This window comes from Ambystoma mexicanum, chromosome 12 (genome assembly GCF_040938575.1).
Source record: "Ambystoma mexicanum isolate Mex_15411 chromosome 12, UKY_AmexF1_1, whole genome shotgun sequence".
Classification (NCBI taxonomy): Eukaryota; Metazoa; Chordata; class Amphibia; order Caudata; family Ambystomatidae; genus Ambystoma; species Ambystoma mexicanum.
The window spans coordinates 1,174,330,558-1,174,352,245 of record NC_090936.1 but is presented as its reverse complement, the minus strand read 5'-3'; the positions used below and the strand labels follow the sequence as shown (position 1 = coordinate 1,174,352,245).

The 21,688-nt window shown below is 44.3% G+C and overlaps 1 protein-coding gene across 1 annotated transcript in view; it reads right to left on the bottom strand.

The window, feature by feature from the left end:
• METAP2 (methionyl aminopeptidase 2) overlaps positions 1-21,688 on the bottom strand; it is a 189,608-nt gene that overhangs the window by 63,012 nt on the left and 104,908 nt on the right. The window lies entirely within an intron of this gene.

Genomic DNA, 21,688 nt, shown 5'->3' with positions numbered 1-21,688 from the left:
ACATTTTGTTTGAACCTTAACTCACCCTTTTGTTTTAGATCGTCAGTGTGTTCACTGAACCATTAAACTAAAACAAAAGGGCGATTTAAGGTTCCAACAATGTTAAATCTAAGTTTTAGATTTGTTGTTGAATAGATGAAATCAATGTTGGCCTTCCCAACATTTGCAGACAATTTTATAGGCATTAACCTTAAAACCAACTGGTTTTTAAGGGTATATTGTATTAGTTGTAGGTGAGTTACATTTGTTTGAAATTACATGTATGTGCGTATTTCTTGTAATAGTTGCATGCAAGTTGTTTGGTTTGTGTGCAGATTATGTGATGGATATACATATAGGTGGTTCCGAAAACAGTGCAAGGGGGTGACATTTGGTGATGTGTGCATTAGGATAGAGGAATTTCTTGTGTACTGGGAAGACAGGGGTGAGATGTGTGGAGGGGGACCTACTGCGCATAACCAAATGGGTTTTGCAGCTTCAGATTTTGGGACTTTTGCAGTTGTTTTTAATTTCCAAAGGATTCCATTATTTTGCTTTCTCCATCTGACCCTACTGCGTGTGCATCAAAATAGTTTTGGTGCAAAAGTGTGAATTAGAAGAGAAGGATTCGAGAATGATTTTACAGAGACAGAAATTTACAGCCACCTTCATTTACAGTTCAACAGGAATGTACCTACTGGTCGCAACACCGGGGTAACCAACTTAAAATGGCTTATTTATGGTTAGTCTTTTTTAAATCTTGGCTACGGATTAAGGATCTACAATGACCCATAAAAGATTATAATGTGCAGGGATAACTAAGTGGTGCATAGGTTTTTAACAAATCTCCTTGCCATACCTGTGTAACTGGGTAGTGCTAGAAATGGATGCTTGTTTATTTTATTTGTAATGTGCACCAGACTCAAGGATAACAGGGCGCAGCAGTAAGATGGTGCAAAGCTTACAAAGTTACAGATAATTCAAAGTACGACAGTATATTGCGTTGACATCTTCCACTTGACTGATTATTGCATTTGAACTTGACATTGTTTAATGCACTTTTAGATAATGTAGGCATACATAATACACTTACACTTTCAGTTTAGTCTTCTGAAGGTTCTATTCTATTGAATTTATATTCGGCGCCAACTCGCCCACGGGCCTCAGAGCATTCACAGACAATACAAACAGAAAACAAAGACAGGAGGCAGTGAGTCCAGGAAATGAGGAAAGTTATAAAGATCTAGATTCCTCCTCTGCCCTCAAACAGGTCTGTTTTAGGGCTTTCCTGAATTGGGCAGACGATGGCAGCAGCCTGATGGAGGGGTAGATCATTCCAAATCCTTGGATCCCAGGCACTTAAGGTTGCACTGTACTGGATCCAGGACTATTACACTTAATGACCGACAGGCATTATAGTGCCCACTTCTGATTGGATTCCAACTCAAATGGAATTGAACTAAAACAGAAGACATTTATACCATGATTAAGCTACAAAGAAAATGTTACTGGTAGGCGGCTACTTTCTTGCAGCTAGCTGTGTATGCTCCTACAGATAAAATAAAGTGCAGGACAAACTTGCACCTGGAGTCACACTTTAAATTGATGAGCTATGGAGTTTTATGAATGCAGTTTGCTGCATTAGCTGCAGAGCAGCTGAACATAAGAGGGTTGCTAACGTGCAGTCAAAGCCACAGGACGTTTGAATCTTGACCCAATCTGACATAAAACGCATGTGCACAATGTTCCATTTAAAGGTTTTTCTGCAGATGGCTTATGGAGATAAACATCTATCCATTATACATGTTACTTACCCCAGCAATAGTGTTTCTGGTGCTTGTAACTGTTTAGTCACATGTGCATATAGTGGTTGGTCCAGTGTATTACAAGTGTTTTACTTCTAAAGTAACATTAGGTAACACGCTATGCCCGTCACTATTCCTTTTCTACGTGTGTAGGCTTCCAATATGCACCCTCCCACTATGGTTTATATTCTGTCAATGTGTTGAGGATGGGTTGGCATATGAGACTAAATACAAGAATCAGAAAAAAACAACTTTCTTCTGGGTTTTGGGCATATATTACAGAGCAGTGTGAGTGCGGAAGAGAGGATGCCAATAACATGCTAGTGAATACATGACGTAATGCTCGACTCGCCTGTGAACCTGTTCATGTATTTCCAAAGCTGAACAGCGAAAAGAAATGCTGTTCCGGCGGGTTGCACTCCCGTAATGAAATTGCCAAACATGGTGTATAAAGACACGCCAAGAACAGGAAAAATGACTACCAAGGTTGAAAAAAAAATGATAACCTTTATTTCGTTCCATTCATTTGAAGTTTTAAAAGCATAATTTTCCCAGTCAGTCATGCCAGCAGGCAGCCCGACGCGTTTCGCCACAAGCTAGTGGCTTGATCAGTGTCTCCACCTGAACATATAAAACCCCCTTGGTTGTGAAAACTGAAAAGGTGACTCTTGCTGCAGCCTCGTCGTTGTACCACCATATTGAATAGGGCTGGTCATATACATTATTACACACTAGTTCACAATGTCCAATTAGCTTAACCATTGGATTTACCATTAAATCTTTGTTAAAATAGGCAGTGTATATTTGGTTTTAATTACCTCGTGGGGTAATCCTGGAGCGGTTTTTGAAAAGTGATTCACTGCTCATTCCTTTAGTCATACTTTCTGTGCAGGTTTCCCTGCTACGGCATGCATTCTGGACCATGCATTAGCAATTTATATTAAATAATAATTGGTACACTTGAAAGTGTGCGCTACTGCGATGGCATTGTTAGTGCTTGGCACAGGTACATTTGCCAATGCATCGTGCTTAAAACACCAGCTGTGTCGTGCTTTTGGAGTGATTATAAACGTTGTCCATCTTGCATTCCTTTAATCCAGGTGTCCTGAATGAACATCAATTTCTGAACAAGGACAATAGCTTATAACTTGGCCCAGAATAATGAAGTGCATAGTGCTGTGTGTGCTGCATCTGTATTTATGCAACAGTATTGTGCAATTGGCGGTTCTACAGCCATGCTGCGAAGGTGGGGCCTACCACACCTGGGGATTAGAGTAATGCTTTTGTGTTGTAGTTTGTGGATTGAAGGTGATGGAAGTACATGCAAATATCCAACCATTTCACAACGCATTGCCTGGGGTACCTGGAAACAATGATATGGCATTTGGTGTTTATACTTGCTTAGCCGTAGGGGATCCAGTAAAACTATGTTCTGGGGAAGAGAAGTACCCCAGAGTCCCTAAGGAGAGTTCCAGTTTGATTTAAAGCGCCATAGGAAATGATGGCAAAAAAGTGCCATCCACACTGGCGGCAAGTACGATTGTACCCCACAAGTGCAGATGCTGCAACGATCAGTCCCAGGGAAGGCCACAAATCCCCCCCCCCCCCCCCCAACCCCCCATCCACAAACCCGCTCCCTACGGGGAACCGCAGTTAGGACTTGTTAGGTATGATTTTCAGAGCAATGAAATCTTCCTGACCTGTGTCAATCCCAGAAAGTTTCACTTTTACTGCTGGTGGATTATTTTTCCTTATACCTCGGAGTGGGAACCTTTTCCCACACTCACAGAATATTTTACTCTTTATGGGTGTCATTTTAATACCCTCCATAGTGTCTTTTAAAGGTTATCCTCTGATGTACCTTTTTTATTAATTCGGTACACCTTTACCGCTGTTGCACCCATGGGTGCTCATTTTACAAAAATTGCCCCCCTGTCTTGTTTTGCCATTTTACCATTTTAGTGTTCCTTGTCCTCTTGTTCCGTCCCCCGAAATACAGGGTAGGAAATTCCACTGATTCTCATCTTCGGCGGGAGTCCTGTGGACTGCCCGCCCAGACTCCAGAGGGTCTGTGAAGGCAGGAAGCGAGGCAGGAGTCAAAAACTCGGCAGCCCTTTGTCTTCCAACCCGAGTGCGAGATTCCAGTTCAAACTGGGACGCTGGCTGTCCGGAAAGGATTGCAAACACCTCACGTTTGAATGTTGCAAGGCTGTTTGATTTGCTGGGTTCCTGCATAAAAGTCTGAACCTGGAAGCTGAAGAGGTAGTCAACCACTGGAACCAAAACCGAAGCGCAAGATGAATTCACAGCTGAAATGATTTCTAGCAACTGGAGAGCCTTCTGTGTAACCAGAGCCTGCTGTAGCCCTTCCTTCCAATCTATCTGGGGGCTACAGAAAACGACGACCCTGACAGCCTGGAGAGAACCACTAGACTCAAAAAGACCTGCATTTTGAGCCATCCGATGCCGTGCTGCGACCTTGTGGGGCTGAAATACCCTGGGACCTCGAGCCATTGTGCGGTGCACAGTATTCCGAATCTCGCTGAAACTTAATGGGCATCCTGCTGATCTGCAGACACATGATTCCAGTCCGAAAAGTCCCGTCACAAGAGTGCAAATGACGAGAATCCGACCAGCGATATTCTGTCTTCTGTGCTCCTGAAAAGGCACCAAATCCACAGAGCCACATCCAGCTGTGAGGAAAACCTTGCCTAGAGCCTTCCCAGTGACAATTGCGGCAAAAGTCCTTCGTGTCCCGTCTTCTGGATGAAGGAATTCAACGACCAGGTTTTTGGCTGCAGATCCTTATGTCATCCTGATGCAAAATCATCTACTGTGCTGGCTTGGCTATTTACTTACCTTAAGTCTCCTGTGATTCCTTTGTAGTTTTGTGGCGTTTTCTGTGATTGGGAGTCCTCTTGTCCAGTGCACACAGGCCCTTGCTGGAATGCTCTTAGGGTGTCTTCTGTGAAGCCGCAAGTACTCGTTCTAATTGTCTTCCTTAGGAACTCAGACTTTTGCTACTTAAGAACCTAGCCCGACTTGCCCTGCCCTGCCTGTTGGACACTAGACAATAGTGACACCCATTTCTGCCACTGGGAACACTCATCCGCCAAGAATAAGGGAAATACTTCTAAGCCTTGTGCTTTTTGCCTAGAAAAGAGAAGTGTTTAAAAGTTACTTACTTGCAAAAGAAGTTGGTAGGTAACAAAAAGTTATTACTTACCTTAGAAATGTTCTGCCATTCTGATAAGTATATATAAAGTCACTTTCCTTAGACACTGTTTTGCCATTCTAACAGAAAGTAGATGTAAAGTTATTTTACTCCCTTGTGAATTGGTTGTGCCTCTTGCCAAAAGTAATGCTGTTGGCTTCACCAAATATTTCTTTCAGAGAATAGGTGTATACATTTTCCAACTGGGTCTCGCTTCCCCCGACTTGCTGTTAGCCTGTACAGAATAAGTCTGCCTTAGGTTTTACCAAACTAGAATAACGGAGTAATTCATAACTTGTAACACTGTGTTTTGCTTTCCCTGGTCTGTTTTAGACAGACACAAAAACAGTCATCGGTTTATACCGGCATTTAAGCTGCTGATAGCGGCTGTAAAAAGTTTATAGGTTTTAATCATCTTCAGTAGTACTGTTATTCTAAAAGAAGTTATTGCTTCCCTTAGTCTGAACTGAAAATCAACTGTAAATTGAATATTACACCCCAAGAATAACTTATCCTGAATCTGAGTTATAGGTTTATATTGTTCGTAGAATCTGTGTTTCATGTGTTTCACTTGATCAGAAAAGTATACTGTCCAGTTGACTTATTAGGTAATTTCTTGCTGAGCGTCATGGTACAACTGACAGTACCACCCTGGATACTACCCTGGAATTACGGTAAAGTAATCTGAAAGTTAGTTATGGTTTTACCCCAAGAATAGGTGTGACCTATACTGAATGTGTTGGATAAGGTCTGACTTGCATAGAAATACTGTTAGTTTTCTAAATAAGGTCTATGCTTTGGTCTGTGTAAGTTAAAGCATAGTGTTGTGATTTCATAATTGTGGTTATATATGTGATCGTACTTAATTTCCCCCAAGATTTTTCTGTGCCTACTTGTATTTAAATAAACCATTTATGTGTGAAATACATAGTGTTTTGGTGTCTTTGGACCACTTGATTTACAATTTATTTGTACTGATTCTACAGTCCTCTCTCCCTCCTAAAATAAGCCTGGCTGCTCGATCTACGCTAGCATGAATTCAGGTGGTACGGCCTTATACCAAGAGTTGAGTCTTGAACAGTCTCAGTTCAATGTTTCACTAAGCCCTTAGTTGGACTTCAGAAAAACTGTCCTAACAGGACTTGCCTCCCAGGAAGGTCCATCATGGAACAGGGAAAGACCGGGGAAGGAACAATCACTCTACTGAGGCCCCCAAGGTAAGTAATCACGACGTGGAAAGGGCTCCAGAGATCCAAAACAATTCAGTAAGTGCAAGTCTCTTCTCTGCATGTGTGGTTTGTAGGGTTCACCTTTTTAAGACTTGAACCCTCTGCCAACGAAAGCCACAGTGTTGACAGTTTTTCTGCAGTCCAACTAAGGGCTAAGTAAAACAATACAACAGAGTACAAAACCCCATTCTTAGTATAAGGCTGTACCACCAGAGTATTTGGTAGCATAGACAGAGCAGCCAGGCTTATCTTAGTAGGGACAGAAAGCTGTAGCATGGTACAAATTGTAGCATACATATGGTCCAAAAAAAACAAACACTATATTAAATTATAATAAAAAAGCTTTATTTTAATACAAGTAGGCCAAAATTAATCTTGGGTAAATAAGTGCACATAATATGTAAACAATTATAAAAACCGACTCAATACTTAAAGGGATACAACCCAAAGTATGACTATTAAGAATAGCAGTCAGCAGTTCAAGGTTAGGTAAAACTAACATTCAGAATGAAATCAGCTATTCTTCGGCAGTAAAATCAGGTTACATATACTTTTGGAATACAGTCAGCAATTCAAGGGTAGTAGACCCGGTCAGTCATGCAGTGACAGTTAAGGAATTATTTAGTAAACCAATCCTGTTGCCATGATACTTTTCCGAATAGTGGAACACAAATTCATGGAACAGTATGAATCCAACACTGCATTCAGGATATCCCTCAGTTATACCAGGTGAGTAAAACCTAATGTTGTAAAACTATTAGTTGCTTTTCAGGTCGGAGGAACACAGACCAAGGCTCCTTAATTTATTTCAGGATGGCACAAGGCAGACACATGTTAGTACAACCCACAATACATTATGAATTCCACACAGCTATTCAAGTTAAGTAAAACCCAAAGCAGACTTATTCTAGACAAGCTGTACAGCAGGTCAGGTAAAGCAAGACCCAGTTGGTAAACTTCTATTCTGAAAAATAATTACATGAAGCCACCAGCATTTCTTTCGGGAAGAGGGGGACCCAATTCCCAGGCGAGTAAAATAACATTATATAAACACTTTTAAGAAGGGCAAAACACATTCAAAGTAAGAACTTTTGTAACTGCTCATATTTCAGAGCGACAGTTACCAACTCTTTCACAAGTAACTCTAACACTTGTTATACTTAAAGACAGAATCCTTTTCCTATCCAGTCCTTCCCATTTCTATTGCAGGAGTTCTCTCAGAGGCATAAGAGGAAACCTAGTGGTTTAGGTACCAGCTGTAGGCAGGTGGAGATGCGATATATGATATGGCATTCATAACGCGCCTATACACAAGTGTTTCAAGGCGCGACGAGGCAAGGGAGGGGAAACGGGTAAGAGACAGCAATCCTACTAGGCCAAGTGACATTGAGATCGCGCAAGTGCAGGGAGAGGGGGAAGGGTAGGAAGGCAGAAAGGGGAGGGGACAGTGCAGTACATAGGATAACCGTAAGATAAAGAAGGATAATAAATAAAACTGCAGCCAGCTGGTGGTAAGTGCAGACATCAGGTGTCAGGTGCTAGTAGGGACTGGGGGGATACAGAAACAGTCCGAGTGCAAGAGTTGCCAGGGGGACAGTGCAGGTGTTCAACTGGCAGGGAGGGGACCTGGGCCCAAGAACAGAGGGTAGCCAGGTAACCAGTGCAGTTTCATCCAGGAGATCAGCAGGGGGGAGCTGGTGAGAAAGCAGAAGCACAGAGGAAGGTCTTGAGGTGCTTCTGGAACCAGAGTTGGTTCTCCTCAAGTTTCAGAGAGGCAGGGAGGCTGTTCCAGAGGGAGGCCCCAGCAGAAGAAAGATCTACCACCAACTCGCTGTTTGGAGAAGCGAATGACCAGGAGGGAGTTGGAGGTGGATGAGCGAAGAGCTCGAGAGGGAAGAGATTTAGGAAGAGAATTGAAGGTATCGAGGTCCCAGAAGGCCTTGTGGACAATGCAGAGGGTTTTGAATTTAATCCTTGCCGCCACTGGGAGCCAGTGCAGAGATTTCAGTCCTGGAGAGATACGATCCCTGGGCTTGAGGCCAAGGACAAGTCTCGCAGTCCTGTATTGGATGAGTTACAGAGGGCGGAGAGTAGAGGCAGGCAGATTTAGAAAGACTGTTGCAGTAGTTCAGCCTAGAGAGAACTAGAGGTCTGGAGACAGTGAGCTTATGGGGGAAGGAGAGAAAAGGGAGTATACCTCTGAGGAGGTGCAGCTGGTAGTGTGACTTCTTAGAGAAGTCAGATGTGAGGAGAGAAGGAACGTGTGGAGTCGAAGATGACGGAGGTTTTTAGCCTCATAGGTGGGAGCAGGAAGAGGGCCAAGAGAGGCTGGCCAGAGAGTGACAGGAAAGGAGGTAGCAGGTGTGCCGATGGAATCTTGGTCTTACTGGCATTAAGGCAGGGATCATTGGCGGCACGCCACTCCTGGATGGCGGAAAGAAAGTCTGAGATGAGAGAAGAGGTGGCAGGAGGGAGCCTGAAGAGGAGTCGAGTGTCATCCGCAGAGCACTGAAAGTTGGGGTAGAGAGCGGCAAGGCGGTGGGCAACAAGTGCCAGGTATTGGTTGAACAGCCAGGGAGAGAGGTTAGACCCCTGGGGAACATCACAGTAGAGATAGAGGAGAGGAAGGACCCAAGTTGGACCAAGATAGCGTTCAGTTGCAGGAAAAGTCAAGAGTTCCTGAGGAAGTCTCTTCAAAACAAGTAAGCATTTTATTTTAGAGTTAGCTAGGGTTTGGGGACTTCAGAGAAGACGCCCTAAAAGGATTCTAGCATTGGGCCGGGGCGACTGGATGAGGGGACTCAATCACATGAATCAACCCCAAAGCGTCACAGGAATCGCACAAGGCTTAAGGTAAGTAATACCCCAGCCAACACAGTACCTCAGTACAGAAGACTAGTTTCCAGCAGAACATCTTCAGGATCTGCAGCCAAAAACCTTGCCGATGAATTCCTTGTCGTGAAGACTAAAGAAAGGACAATGAAAGGGAATTTGCAGTATGGATCAACAGTAAAGGCTTCAGGCAAGGGTTTCTTCAAGCCTGGCTGCGGTTCTGTTGGCACCATTTTCAGGAGCAATGACGTGACTGAAATCAAGTCTGTAGGGCCAGAAGGATGTCACCAAAGCTCCAGCGAGATTGGGAATTCGGAAGACTGTGCAAGGCACAATGGCTTGAGGTCCCAGGGCATGGAGGTACTGCAGCGCAGCACGTTGTGGGATGGCTCAAAATACAGTTCTTCTGGAGACTAGTGGATCTCACCAGCCTCTGGGTAGGTCGTCATGCTTGAAACCCCCAGGTCAATTGGAAGGAAGAAGAGTTACAGCAGTTTCTGGTTACACAGCAGGCTCTCAGGTCGCTGGAAATCACCACGGCTGCCGTTTCTTCATCTTCCTCTTTGGTTTCAGCTTCAGTGGTCGACTTGTTAGCAGCTTCCAGGTTCGGAGTATTTAACAGGAACTACAGCACAACTTCTGCATTCTCTCAGCATTTTACAGCAAGGGGCGGCCTGGCTGATCAACCAGGAAAGCTAGCTACCCTCACCCCCCAAATGGGAACTGGTTCCTTTCAGGCAAGGTGAAAGGCAAAGGGCTGCGAAGTTCTGGAATCCTCCCCCATTTTCTGCCTTCTCAGACACTCTGGAGCCTCAGCAGGGAATACAAAAGAATCCCACGAAGACAAAACTTCAACCGAGGATGTTCCTGCCTAGAACGGCAGAAGACCTCAAACAAAAAGCAAACAAGAAATTAGGAAAAAAGAAGGAACCCACAATTCTGGTAGAATGGTGAACCTACTGTGCATTACCACGGCTGATTTGACAGACTGCGAGCAATAATAAAGTTACTCACCGTAGTGACTACCTTACCCCTACACCATAGTCCTCTTTCCTCCATACTTTTGGGACATTCCGTCCGGTGGGACGGGACCAGAGAACTTGTAAAGAAAGCATCAAATTGAAAATGTGTCCTTTTTATGCGGGGTACTGCACGCAGCCGTAACCCCGCCCTCCTTAGCTCCGCCCCATGCATCACCCTTCAGTCCTTTTCGCTGCACATTCGTGATTGGACGCACTCTCATTGCCGGGAAGACGTTTTTTCTTTCCTGTTGTCCTTCTCTCCTGCTCCGATTCTGTGGTCTCGTAGTATGTCTATGCCGGAGCTTCTGGGATTTTTCACTTGTTCCTCTTGCGAGCCTCGCTTTGCTAGGGTGGATCCCCATTCTCTCTGCTTGCAGTGTCTGGGGCCGGATCACTGTTGGGAATTGTGTTTCTTCTGCGACTCCCTTTCGCTCCGGGTCCCTCAACTTCGTCTTCGTAGGTGGGAGGAAATCTTCCAGAAGGTTCCTCCATCGCATTTCCAACTCTTCATTGATGGGAAGAAGAGATGCCCGGTAAGTTCTTTACTTTTCAGGGCACCCCGGCCAGAGGACTCCTTCCTGGGGTCCTTCAGGTCCGGGAGGGGCTTCAAAAGCTCTGCTACCAGGGTTATCCCTGAGGTGCCTCGCAGGCCTAATAGGCATAAGAGGGTTTTCTGAGGGGTTTCCTCACGATCCAAGGTTCACAGACCCGGTGTTAATAGCCAGCATAGTCGTGCTGAGGCATTGGGTACCAGAGTTTGCTTCAAGGTCTCCTTGTCTGGAGCATCCCACACAGACACCGGGGTGTGCCCCGAGGCTTTCTGTACCGAACCACGGTTCGAGGCCCCTCTCAGGGGAGCTATTAAGACGGGACGTATGAGTATGACAAAGTCATAAATGTAGTTACACTACCAGAAGCAAGTTCAGTTAACTTGCAATTGTAACAAAAGTTACGAGGTAAGTAAGAAAGGCAATGCATTGTATCCCACCAGTAGTCCGCATAAGGTGGGGTGTACTGGCTCACTAAAATCAATGTAATGGGGATGGGAATCTATTAGGCAAGATTGTATGCAGTACCCTGTAGGAGACTGCACCAGCCTTATACTCTTGGCAATAGTTAACCCCCAACCTTTGGTATAAGCATGTACTACAGAAATTGGTAGAATGACTGAGCCGCCAGGCCTATCTCAAGAGGGGCCAATGTGATCTGTAGGGTTGTAACAGTTTCACAATGACAAGCATCCAAGTAAACTCTTACACTCAACGTTTCTTGATTTAACAATTAACAGTTTGAATAAGCCTTCTTTAGAAGGGAGCAATATATGTGACAAAATATACTTCAAAGATACATGTTTCAATAAATCAGTAGATACCCATTTGGGATGGCGCACACTTCCTACACCCCGAGGTGACAAATAACTAGGAAACGGATATATCACTGGCACATTTAGAGCAACACTGAGTTTGGTGTCAAAAAGAAAATAGTGAGGGAATAAAACAATGGTTAACAAATATTTCTTAAGCATGCAAGTACTTTTGAACCCCCCATGCAAAGTAAATGAACCCTTTCCCAGCTAAACAAGTTATAGAATGTGTGACTTTTGTTGAATGATACTTAAAGCACAAAGTGAGAGGATAGAAGAGTCTTTCAGGGAGCCAGGCCAGCCTATGTCTACTGAACAAAGTCTGGGGGAGCTGAAGCACTTCAGTAAAAAGTCTTCCACAATGTTTTAGAAGTTTTTGTAGAAAATGAAATCACTGTAGGGCCACAAGCTGGGAGGCTTGTGAGGGGCAAAGCTGCAAGCAACTCTGCAAAAGCAACCAAGACAAGTCTCAACTGAGAGCTAGCAAGGCTGCACAACAAGACGTAAGAAGCCCTTATTTTTACAGTACCTTAGGTCTGAAGAAATTGTTTCCAGCTGACTTCTGTTCCAGTTGCAATAGGGCAGATCCTATTCCTCGGCCTCAGTCGTGGGGACTCCTGCAGTACGAATTGAAGGTTGGCGGTAGAAATGGGCAAACATCAGATCAGCATCACTTCGCGGTTTCACCTTCTCACAAATAGCACAACTGCAGTTCTCGGGTACTGTATGGACTTTCCTCGCATCTGGGGTGCAGCACTCTGTTGAGGAGTGCTCAGGCTTTGTCAGCCCTGCTTCATGGGAGTCTGGAGGATATTCCTGGAGCTCGGGTCCTACTTAAAGACTACACACTCGATTCTGGAGTTCCTCTCCCTGGCAATCGGTTCCTGCAGCTGCAATGGCAGTACAGCCAGCTCCGAGAGGATTTCCAGGTAAGTTGGTCTTGGGGTCGATGGGTTCCACCAACCTAAGGGGAGAAGTCATTCTTTGCGGTGATTCTCTAGTCTAGGAGAATTCAGAGCTTCAGCACTGCAGCAGGGCTTCACCAGGCAAAACAATGCTCCAGGAGTTGCAGCAGGTGTCTTCCAAGTTCTTCTTCGGATGCCTTCATCCAGTGGTCAAGCAAACGACTGCCTTTTATGCAGGTTTTCTCCCATTCATTCGCAGTCTAGCTGTTAATCACACAGCAGGGTGGCTGTCCTCCAAGGACAGCCAGCCAGCCAATCACCTTTGGGTGCATTCCTGTAACCAAGGAGACCAAGTACAGGGAGTTTCGGGCACCTCCCTCGCTTCCTGCCCTGCCAGACACTCTGCAGCCAGAGGCGGTCATCACCAGTGAATCCCGCCAAAGAAAATCTAACAAAGGGACCAAATCTGGTTTGGCGCGCAGAATAAATCTCCAGGACCTTGCCAACAAGAAATGGCGAAAAAAAGAAGACTGGACCCTTTTGACAAAATGGGCACCCATGGGTGCTTTACTGCAGAGCAATTGCAGCCCGTGGTAGAAACACTCAATGGCAGTAAAAAGTAAACCACTGCCACCAGCCATTAATTGTAGCAACGGTAACAAAATTGTTACCTGAGAAACTAGACAGAGGGGGATACCAAGTAACCACTCCAGCACCCTATTGTAAGTGTGTGCTGGGTGTAGAAAGTTACTAAATGGAAGTAAAGTCAATTTCACTTCACTGCTCTTGGAAACAGTAGTTTCACCAAGAGAAGGTATTCAAACCTTTGGGAAATCTGAAAGACTTCCCTGTGCCACTGCACTGAAGGTGCAGTGTGTCACAGTGTAAAACGATGCCGCCTATGGAGTTCGTCAGACTCCAAAACCAGTTCAAATTAAACAAAATGCATGAGTGGGAAAAAGCTCTCTCTCCACGATAGAAATTAAAAGTCCTAGAGTCCTGCAAAATTGCAGGGGGGAGTCTTGTCTGTAGAAGGGAATTAGCACATTTCAGAGAATACTCCCCAACAGAATACCATTTTACTTTTTGGGAACAGTACAATCAAAATATATTGAAAGTAAGTCACTGCGTTTAAAATGCTGTGTGCTGCCGTAGTACTTAACAGTAGTTCCACTGAGCAGTTAAGCGAAAACCAGCAATGCAGTTAAACGAAAAACCATATACCTGGTCTTATAATAAGGCCCCTATAACTTGAGAAATCGTTCCAGGTAAGTAGGCTTTGCACCCCAGTCACAGAATAAACCCAACTCTGCAACATGAACTTCTAAAACAAAAGACACCTACGGAAAAGGAAATAGCCCAAAGTAAAATAAGAGCGGGGGCAAGAAAGAATAAAATCGCATGTTTGTACGAAGGGACTACCCATAACCCGGATCCCTTAACCATACTAAGCCTCTCCTCTCTCAACCACCCTCACCATACACTACAGATATCTAGAAAAGCCACCCACCAAACACCCCTCAACCGCACATCTTTTTGGAAACCAACTGATAACACTACTATGCTGCAAACGCACGACTATCCAAACACCGGAGGTCTCCCATCCAGAAACAATACACCCCAGTGCTCCACAAAAACCAAGAAAGCCTACCAGCACAGACAAGTTACTCCTGGCTATACACACACACACACACACACACACAGCACAACACTGGTCGTATTCCTCTGTCCACCCCAACCAACCCACTCCCACTTTGCCTTACAGAGCCACAACAGCACCCGAGACCATGAATATAGCATCAGTGCACAGTAAATCAAAATAACAGTTCCAGGTAAGTGTATGTGTAGGAAGCAATCTCTTTAAATTCTCATTTGAACAAGCCTTTACAACGCCAATACGGTGTACAAAGCATTAAAGACTACAATCATTTTGATTTATATAGCGATATTGCCAAAGTATGGTACATAGCACCCATTTGTTGGTGCGTGTTTATCAAATTTGGAAGGATGAATGGCTGAGTTGGCCGTGTCAGGATTCGGACCCGCTTATCCTGCACCAAGCTATCTTACCGGCTTAAAAGCCGGTGAGGATAAAAGTTCAGTATACCTTTCTAAAGGTAATCTCCCAATACCAGCATTAGGTAAGATTTGCATATTTATGATATATCTTCCTGCCCTATGTGAACCCCAGAACTTTTTGCTTGAACTTGGTAACTTTTACCTTATTCCTAGGTGAAGGGAAACCCTTCTCCCCTTCTTCCCCCCCCAATCGCCCCGTCTTACTTTTTCTATGTCTCTTCATAGTGTATGGTTGAAGTTTGTATCCTACAACTTTTGGGCTCAGGCTGGGTTGTCCCTTTGGGCTACCCTGTTAATTTCTCTTTCCTATACTTGGGTGAACTACAGTTCCCAATTAGTAAAGGGGGATTTCCATCTCCTTTACATTTTGTATAAGTGAACCAGCACACCCCACCTTAAGTGAAGTGCTGGGAGATACCAGGTAAGTAAGGAAGGGGATACATTGTAACATTTTGTTACAATTGAAAGTTTTACATGAATGGCTGGTGGCAGTGGTTTTACCTTAGTGACTTTTTAGTCTCATTACTCGCAGGCTGTTAAATCAGCCTTGGTAATGCACAGAAAGGCCACATTTTCTAAAATGGTGGGTTCCTTTTTTTGCCATATGTGTACTTGCAGTGTGAGGTCTTCCCCTGCCACTCTAGTCGGGAACTACCTCATGGAAGTTTTGTCTTCGGCAGGGATCCTTTGTATTCTCTGCCCATGTTCCAGTGTGTCTGAGAAGGCAGGACGCGACTTCGCAGCCCTTTGTCTTTCACCTTGCATGAAAGGAACCAGTTCCCACAGGGAGGAATGGCGGCTGATGTCCTGATTGGACAGCCAGACCGCCTCTTGCTGTAAAATCCTGGGAGAGAATGCAGACGTTGTGCTCTAGTTCCCGTTAAATACTTCAAACCTGGAAGCTGCTGACAAGTCGACCAGTGGAGCTGAGACCGAAGAGGAAGATGAACAGTAACTATTTCCAGCGACCAGAGAGCCTGCTGTGTAACCGGAGCCTGCTGTAACTCTTCCTTCCAATCGAACTCGAACTGGGGGTCCCAAACGAGACTCCTACCCAGAGGCTGGTGAGACCCTCTGGTCTCCAGAAGACATGCATTTTGATCCATCCTACAACGTGCTGCGACCTTGCTGGGCTTCAATACCCCAATACCATGGGACCTCGAGTCATTGTGCTGTGCATGGTCTGACATCCAAATCGGTACGAAACTATCTCCAGAGACACGATTTGAATCCCTAAAGCCCCCTCACCAGAGTGCAGGAATGAGAGAGTGACAAGAATCTGACCGGCGATAGTTGTTCTTCATTTAGCTGCTGAGGAAACTCTTGAATGAAGCCTTCCCTTTTGATCTCTGCTACAAATTCCCTTACAGTGTCCTGTCTTTAGTATTCACGACAAGGAATTAATCAACCAGGTTTTTGGCTGAGGATCCAGGAAGACCTCGTGCGTCACACACTTCTGTGCTAAGTACTGTGTTTGCTGTGGTATTACTTACCTTAAGCCTTTTGGGAGTCTTCTGAAGCTTTGGGGTAATTCATGTGATTTGGAGTCCTCTCATCCAGTTCTCCCAGGTCCATTGCTGGAATCCCTCTAGGGTGTCTTCTCTGAAGTCCCTAGACCCTAACTAAATCTAAAGGAAACTACTTGTTTTGAAGAGACTTCTGCAGAAACACTGACTTTTCTTACAACAGAACCCCCTCACTCTGCCTATAGTTGGCATCTAGACCACCAAGTTTCCTCTTCTGCCTCCGAGAGAACTCCTGTGTAGAGGGGCAGTTGAACGCATTTTCCCCAAACTCCCACCCCCTCACTGCCGTCATAGTGGAACAGTAGGAGAAGGGCACCATGTGAGACTCCATGTGTTCTGCCTATACCGCATCGAGTGTACGAGAGACCATATCAACTCAGATAGCTGTATCAAATGTACCGTCGCACTGAAAGTATGGAAGAATGCCATAGGGAAGGATGTCGGCACATACCATAAATACTTAAGAGGAACGATTTAACTGAAGCGAAGAGAAACATGCATGAAACAAAGTAACCATGAATGCAAAAGATAAAATAACTTGCTGATTAAGTGTAAAGACGCAGTAACGCAAGGTAGAAAAGATACATAGAAGCTTGCTATAGAGGAATATATAACGTGGCAAGGACGGCCCTAGGTGGAAAATGGACACCGGCTCAGGTTAATATTGAATACAGCAACCTCAGAAAACAGATGAGTTGCAGAGTCAGGAGATGCTGGAAGAACAGCTTTGTGTGCAAAGCAAAGAGGTGTCTGTTGGCTTGGGATCAAGGAAGCTAGTTTTAAGGAATAGCTGCAAAGCTCAAAGGGAGGCAGGTGGATAAGCCATGGACGAGACACATTTCTCTTCGTTTAAAAGAGGAAATCCACAAGAGCCAAGTATTAGACAATTAAAACGCGTATAAAGTCTATATAAGGTAGAGTGAGCCAGTCTCAAGAGGCCAAGAGGAGCAATGGCACCCAGTATAATTAAATCAAATAGCAGTAAAGAGGCTGAAATGAACACATTTGTTTTCTGCATGCTCTGAAACACTGGTGTATGGGCGCGATACAAATAAAATATATATCATGTTTATTTATAATACCCTCCCAACTGGGGGTAACTGGGCACAGTTTAAAAGTAACTCAGTTTCTTGGTTACACAGGTGGTATTACAATAATGAGAATAACAAAAATATCAGATGAACACAGGGGAGTGTACAATAATATACAATAAGGAGGAATCAGGCTTACTAACAGTCTAGGAAAGTGAGAATTGCAAAGAAATCTAAGAATATACATTAATATACAATTCCGAGTTACTCAGAATCTACATAGTCAGACGGCAGTTTTGAGAGCTAGCTATCGAGTGTAAGAGCAGGTGTAGGAGTGTAATGGGGAACCTTTGGAGGGTGCCTATTCAGGTGAATCTTTGGCGGTAAGCCAAAGTTTGGTTTCTTTCCTGAATGTATAGAAAGACGGGTAAGCTCTTAAGGAATTAGGTAGTGAGTTCCAGAGTGGAGCCGCCATTACCGGGAAACTACGGGCCCTTTCTTTTTTAATGTGCATCTGGGCACTTTCAGGCAGCCAGAGTTTGTGGATCTGGTTAGTCGTGCAGTGTTATCTTTGGAGCACTTATCGACAAGGTAGGGAGGGGCTGAGTTATTGAAGTATTTAAGGGTTAGGCAGGCTGTTTATAATTGCATTCTCTCATTGATAGAGAGCCAGTTGTTGTCGCGTCTGATACCCAAGGTAGTTCAGAGTGCATTATTCTGCAGTATCGGTCGTTTGCTAGTAATATATTTGCTAGCACCTAGGTATAATCCATTGCAGTAGTCAATTTTAGATACAGCTAATGCTCTGGCCAATGTGATACAGCTTTTAGTGGAAAGGAAGGGTTTACACGTGTGGATAAGCTTACATGTGTAAGCTGTAGCACTGAACTGTTTGTGCAGATTCAGAGCGGAGTCTAGGAAAAAGCCTAGGGTTTTTACCTCTTTATCCACCTTAATGTCGTTCCCATCAATATTAAAGGATAGGTATTGCCTATTTTTTTCCAATTGGTAGGTGTGGCTAGGAGTCATCATCATTCAGGCATAAACCATGTGTGGCCATCCAGGCCTGAATGATGAGGTAGATTTTGTTGATGAGCACTAGGTCTTTGTCATAGTCACCTGTCAGACGTATGAGGATCTGGGTTGTCATCTGCATAATTAGTATAGGTGACACCCAGATCTTCCAACAATGATTTGGTGAATGCATTGTACATAGTCTGATATGCAGGATCCTTGGGGGACTCCGCAGGATTTGGGAATGGGGTCTGCAGCAGCTGATGCTGAGAAGACTCATGGATCTATTGCTAAGGAAGGATTCAATCCAGGCTGTTGCTTATGCTGAAAAATGGGCCGTTGAGAGGTGGTTACATAGCACCACGTTATCAACAAGATCAAACGGTGGCTGAAGGTCCAACAGAAGCAAGAGGGCTGATTTTCCTTCATCTTTCAGGTCGTCAATCTGAATCTTTAGATCAATCAAGGCTGTTTCAATGCCATGTTGAGGTCTAAAGCCAGATTGATGGGAGTCCAAGAAGCTTATTATTTTCCCGATAGGATTGTATGCCGCTTTGTCAATGATCTTTAGTAAAAAAGACTGTCACGATGGGCCTAAAGTTGGTGGGGATGTTACGGTCCAACAAGGGTTTTAAAAAAATTAGATTTTTTTTTTTTTAGGAGTGGGAGGACTAAAGAATTGTTTAGATTAGTGGTTACAGTACAGGTGAGGAAGGAGGCGTTGATTTGCTTGGTAATGAAGAGGGCAAGTGCACTTGCCTCTTCCTTTATGACAGATGCTCAGCATGTATCACCTTGATGTGGTTTGTGTTTAGAAATGTATTTATGACTGACCAGTACTTACCCCAAGACTTAACTTGGCCTACTTTTATTTGAAATAAACCTTTATTTTTTAATAATACTTCTGGTTCCAAGTGTTTCTATTGATTCCTTGGTATACTACAGGTTCTCTGTACTTTCGTACAGCCAGCCCTCTCTGCCTCCCAAGATAAGCCTGGATGCTCTGTCTACGCTACCATGTACAGCTTTATACTAAGAGGGGAGTCATGTACTGGCTCAGTTGTATGGTTTTGATGAAGTCGGGTAGGACTTCAGAATAACTGTCCCAACAGTACTGTGCATCTTTTTTACCCTTCCTACACACCATTGTTCGATTTAGTTTCTCCTACCTCCATACTAGAGTCTGGTTTAATCCTGGCGTGGGCACAGTGCACTAAGAAGACTGCTACAGTGGTGAAGAGAAAATTACTAAAGCTCTGCAACATAACAAATGTATATAACACAAGTGCTTAGTGTTGGGGAAGAATTGGTGCAGTCCAACTGGTGAGGACTACACAATACTCATCTGCTTGGTATTAGGTGACCCACATTTTAATATAGGCCTGTACGACACAAGTTGTGACTGAGCAGCCAGGCTCATGTTAAGAGGGGTAGTGTGAGCTGTAGAGGTGTACAATTGAAATCGCCAAGTAACACTTACAGTTCTATATAATTATTTATTTAAAATATACACAAGGTTTAAATAAGCATTATTTAAACATGTGTATCTACTAGTAACATACAATCAAAGTGTGGATTCAGTTTGTAAAGGACAATGACAGTGGGTAAATACTTTATGCTAACATATTCCAGCACACGGATGTGACTTCAATTAAGGTCAGTATTGCACTTATTGTCAGTTACCAATTCAGTTATTGAGTTTATAAAGTAAGGAAAGGACAGAATAAGACTGAACATACTTTCAACAGTTTGTAAATCAATTACAATCTCCTAAAGTGAGGCAGCTAAACTTGTATTTCAATTATAACCGATGAGGGAACAAGTGCTGCCAAAGTCAGTAGGTTCTGAGGAGTGCCTTTAGGGAGCTAGGACAGCCAAAGTCAAATGGACAATGTCAAGAGTTCTGATGCACTTCTTAGATAAAGTATTGACAAAGTTAATAAGTTCAGAAGAAACCACAGTAACTATAGCGAGCTACTTTGTAGAGAGCACACACTTTTGGTCCAGTGCAGGTGAGTTGGTCTCAACTCTGAAGCTGAACAAAAGTACTTCGCAGGACAGGAAGTACAATTTATGGCTAAAAGGTGAACACCCTAAGCCCCACAGTACCTGTGATTCGAAGAAAAAAAGGTTCCAGCTGGATTCCACCTTGCTACAGCTTGGCAGACCTTGTTCCTGGACCTTGGTCGTGGTGACGAAAAGAAGGACGTCTGGCGGTCTCCTGCGGTAGTACCCAGGAGAGGGACTCCTCAGCTACGGATTTCCTTTGTTTCAGCGGCACTGCAGTGTTTCAACACCTTTTCCTCAGTGTCAAAGAACAAATCTCTCTGGCTGGAAGAAGCTTGCTCCCTCAGACCTGGACTCTGGATCAAGGTTTTCTGTCTCTGTAGGGTCCACGGGATGCCCACAAAGATTTGACTGGATTCGGACTTTGCAAGACGATGCACTTATCAATGGTCACAGGAACCCTGGCATTGGGCTGCTGCAGCTATGGTGAGGTACAGTAAGTCGGGGGTTGTGCCAAATGGAAGCTGGTCTTGAGGCTAGTTGGTCCCACTGGTTTAAGTCTACTTAATAGAAAATATTTGACCTTTTCCAATTTTACCTAATTTAATTTGGTTGATTTTTTTGACGAAAATGCAGGGGGAGACCACCGCACCCCACCCACTTTAACCTATTCCCTTACCACTCCCCATTTATTTAACTTAATTTGAATGAAAAAAACAAGCATAAAAATTCAATCAAATTGAAAAGGTCAAATGTTTTTCGATCAAGTTTGCGAATACCGGTCGCACAAGCTAAAGAGAGAAAGCCGTCCCGAACGGGTCTTCCAAGTCCATAGGAAAATAGGGTCCGCACAGTTGTAGGGCTTCACCAGGCACTTTGCCGTCCAAGAGGGTGCTGCTGGTGTCTCGTCACATCTGCTGTGGATGTTCCTCTCGAGTGGTAGACTGCCCCTAGTCCCAAAAACCTTGCTTTTTATGCTTTTCACGACAGCCAGCCGGCCAAATAGGACTTGTTTCATTCAGGCACACCTAGAGACAAAGCACATGGCTGTTTCGGACCCTCCCTCACTTCCTACCTTTCCAGACACAATGGAGTCTGGGCAGGCTTCAGGGCTGAAAGCCTGCCAAAGGCAAAACACATAACAGGCTCAAACCAGTTTCAACTTAGAGTAAAAGCCCAGAAGAAACTAACAGAAAATGGGGAAAAAAAAGAAGACGACCATTTTGAGAAAATGGACACCCATGGGTGCTGTACTGCAGCTTAGGGTTCATCCTGCGGTAAAGACACACACTGGTCACACTGGTAATAAAATTAAACCACTGCCACCAGCCATTTAAAGTTAGTTAAGTGTAGCAAAAGATGTTACATGAGAAGTGGGCTAGGAATTACTAAGTAACTCCCCCCCGCCAGCACTCCACATCGGGTAGTGTGTGCTGGTCCCACAAAGCGAAAAGCCAGGGATCATCTTCTATTCTTGGGAATGGTAGTTCACCCAAGAAAATCTATTTAAACATTTAAAAAAGTCCAAGGGACTTCTCAGTGGCACTGCACCCAAGGTGCGGTGTGTGACTATACAAAACGCAGATGCTGATGAGTTTGTCAGACTCCATGAAACAGTAAAACACAAAAATCCTAGTCAGGAAAAACACGAGTGAGAACATGTCCCAAGCCCTAAATCCAGC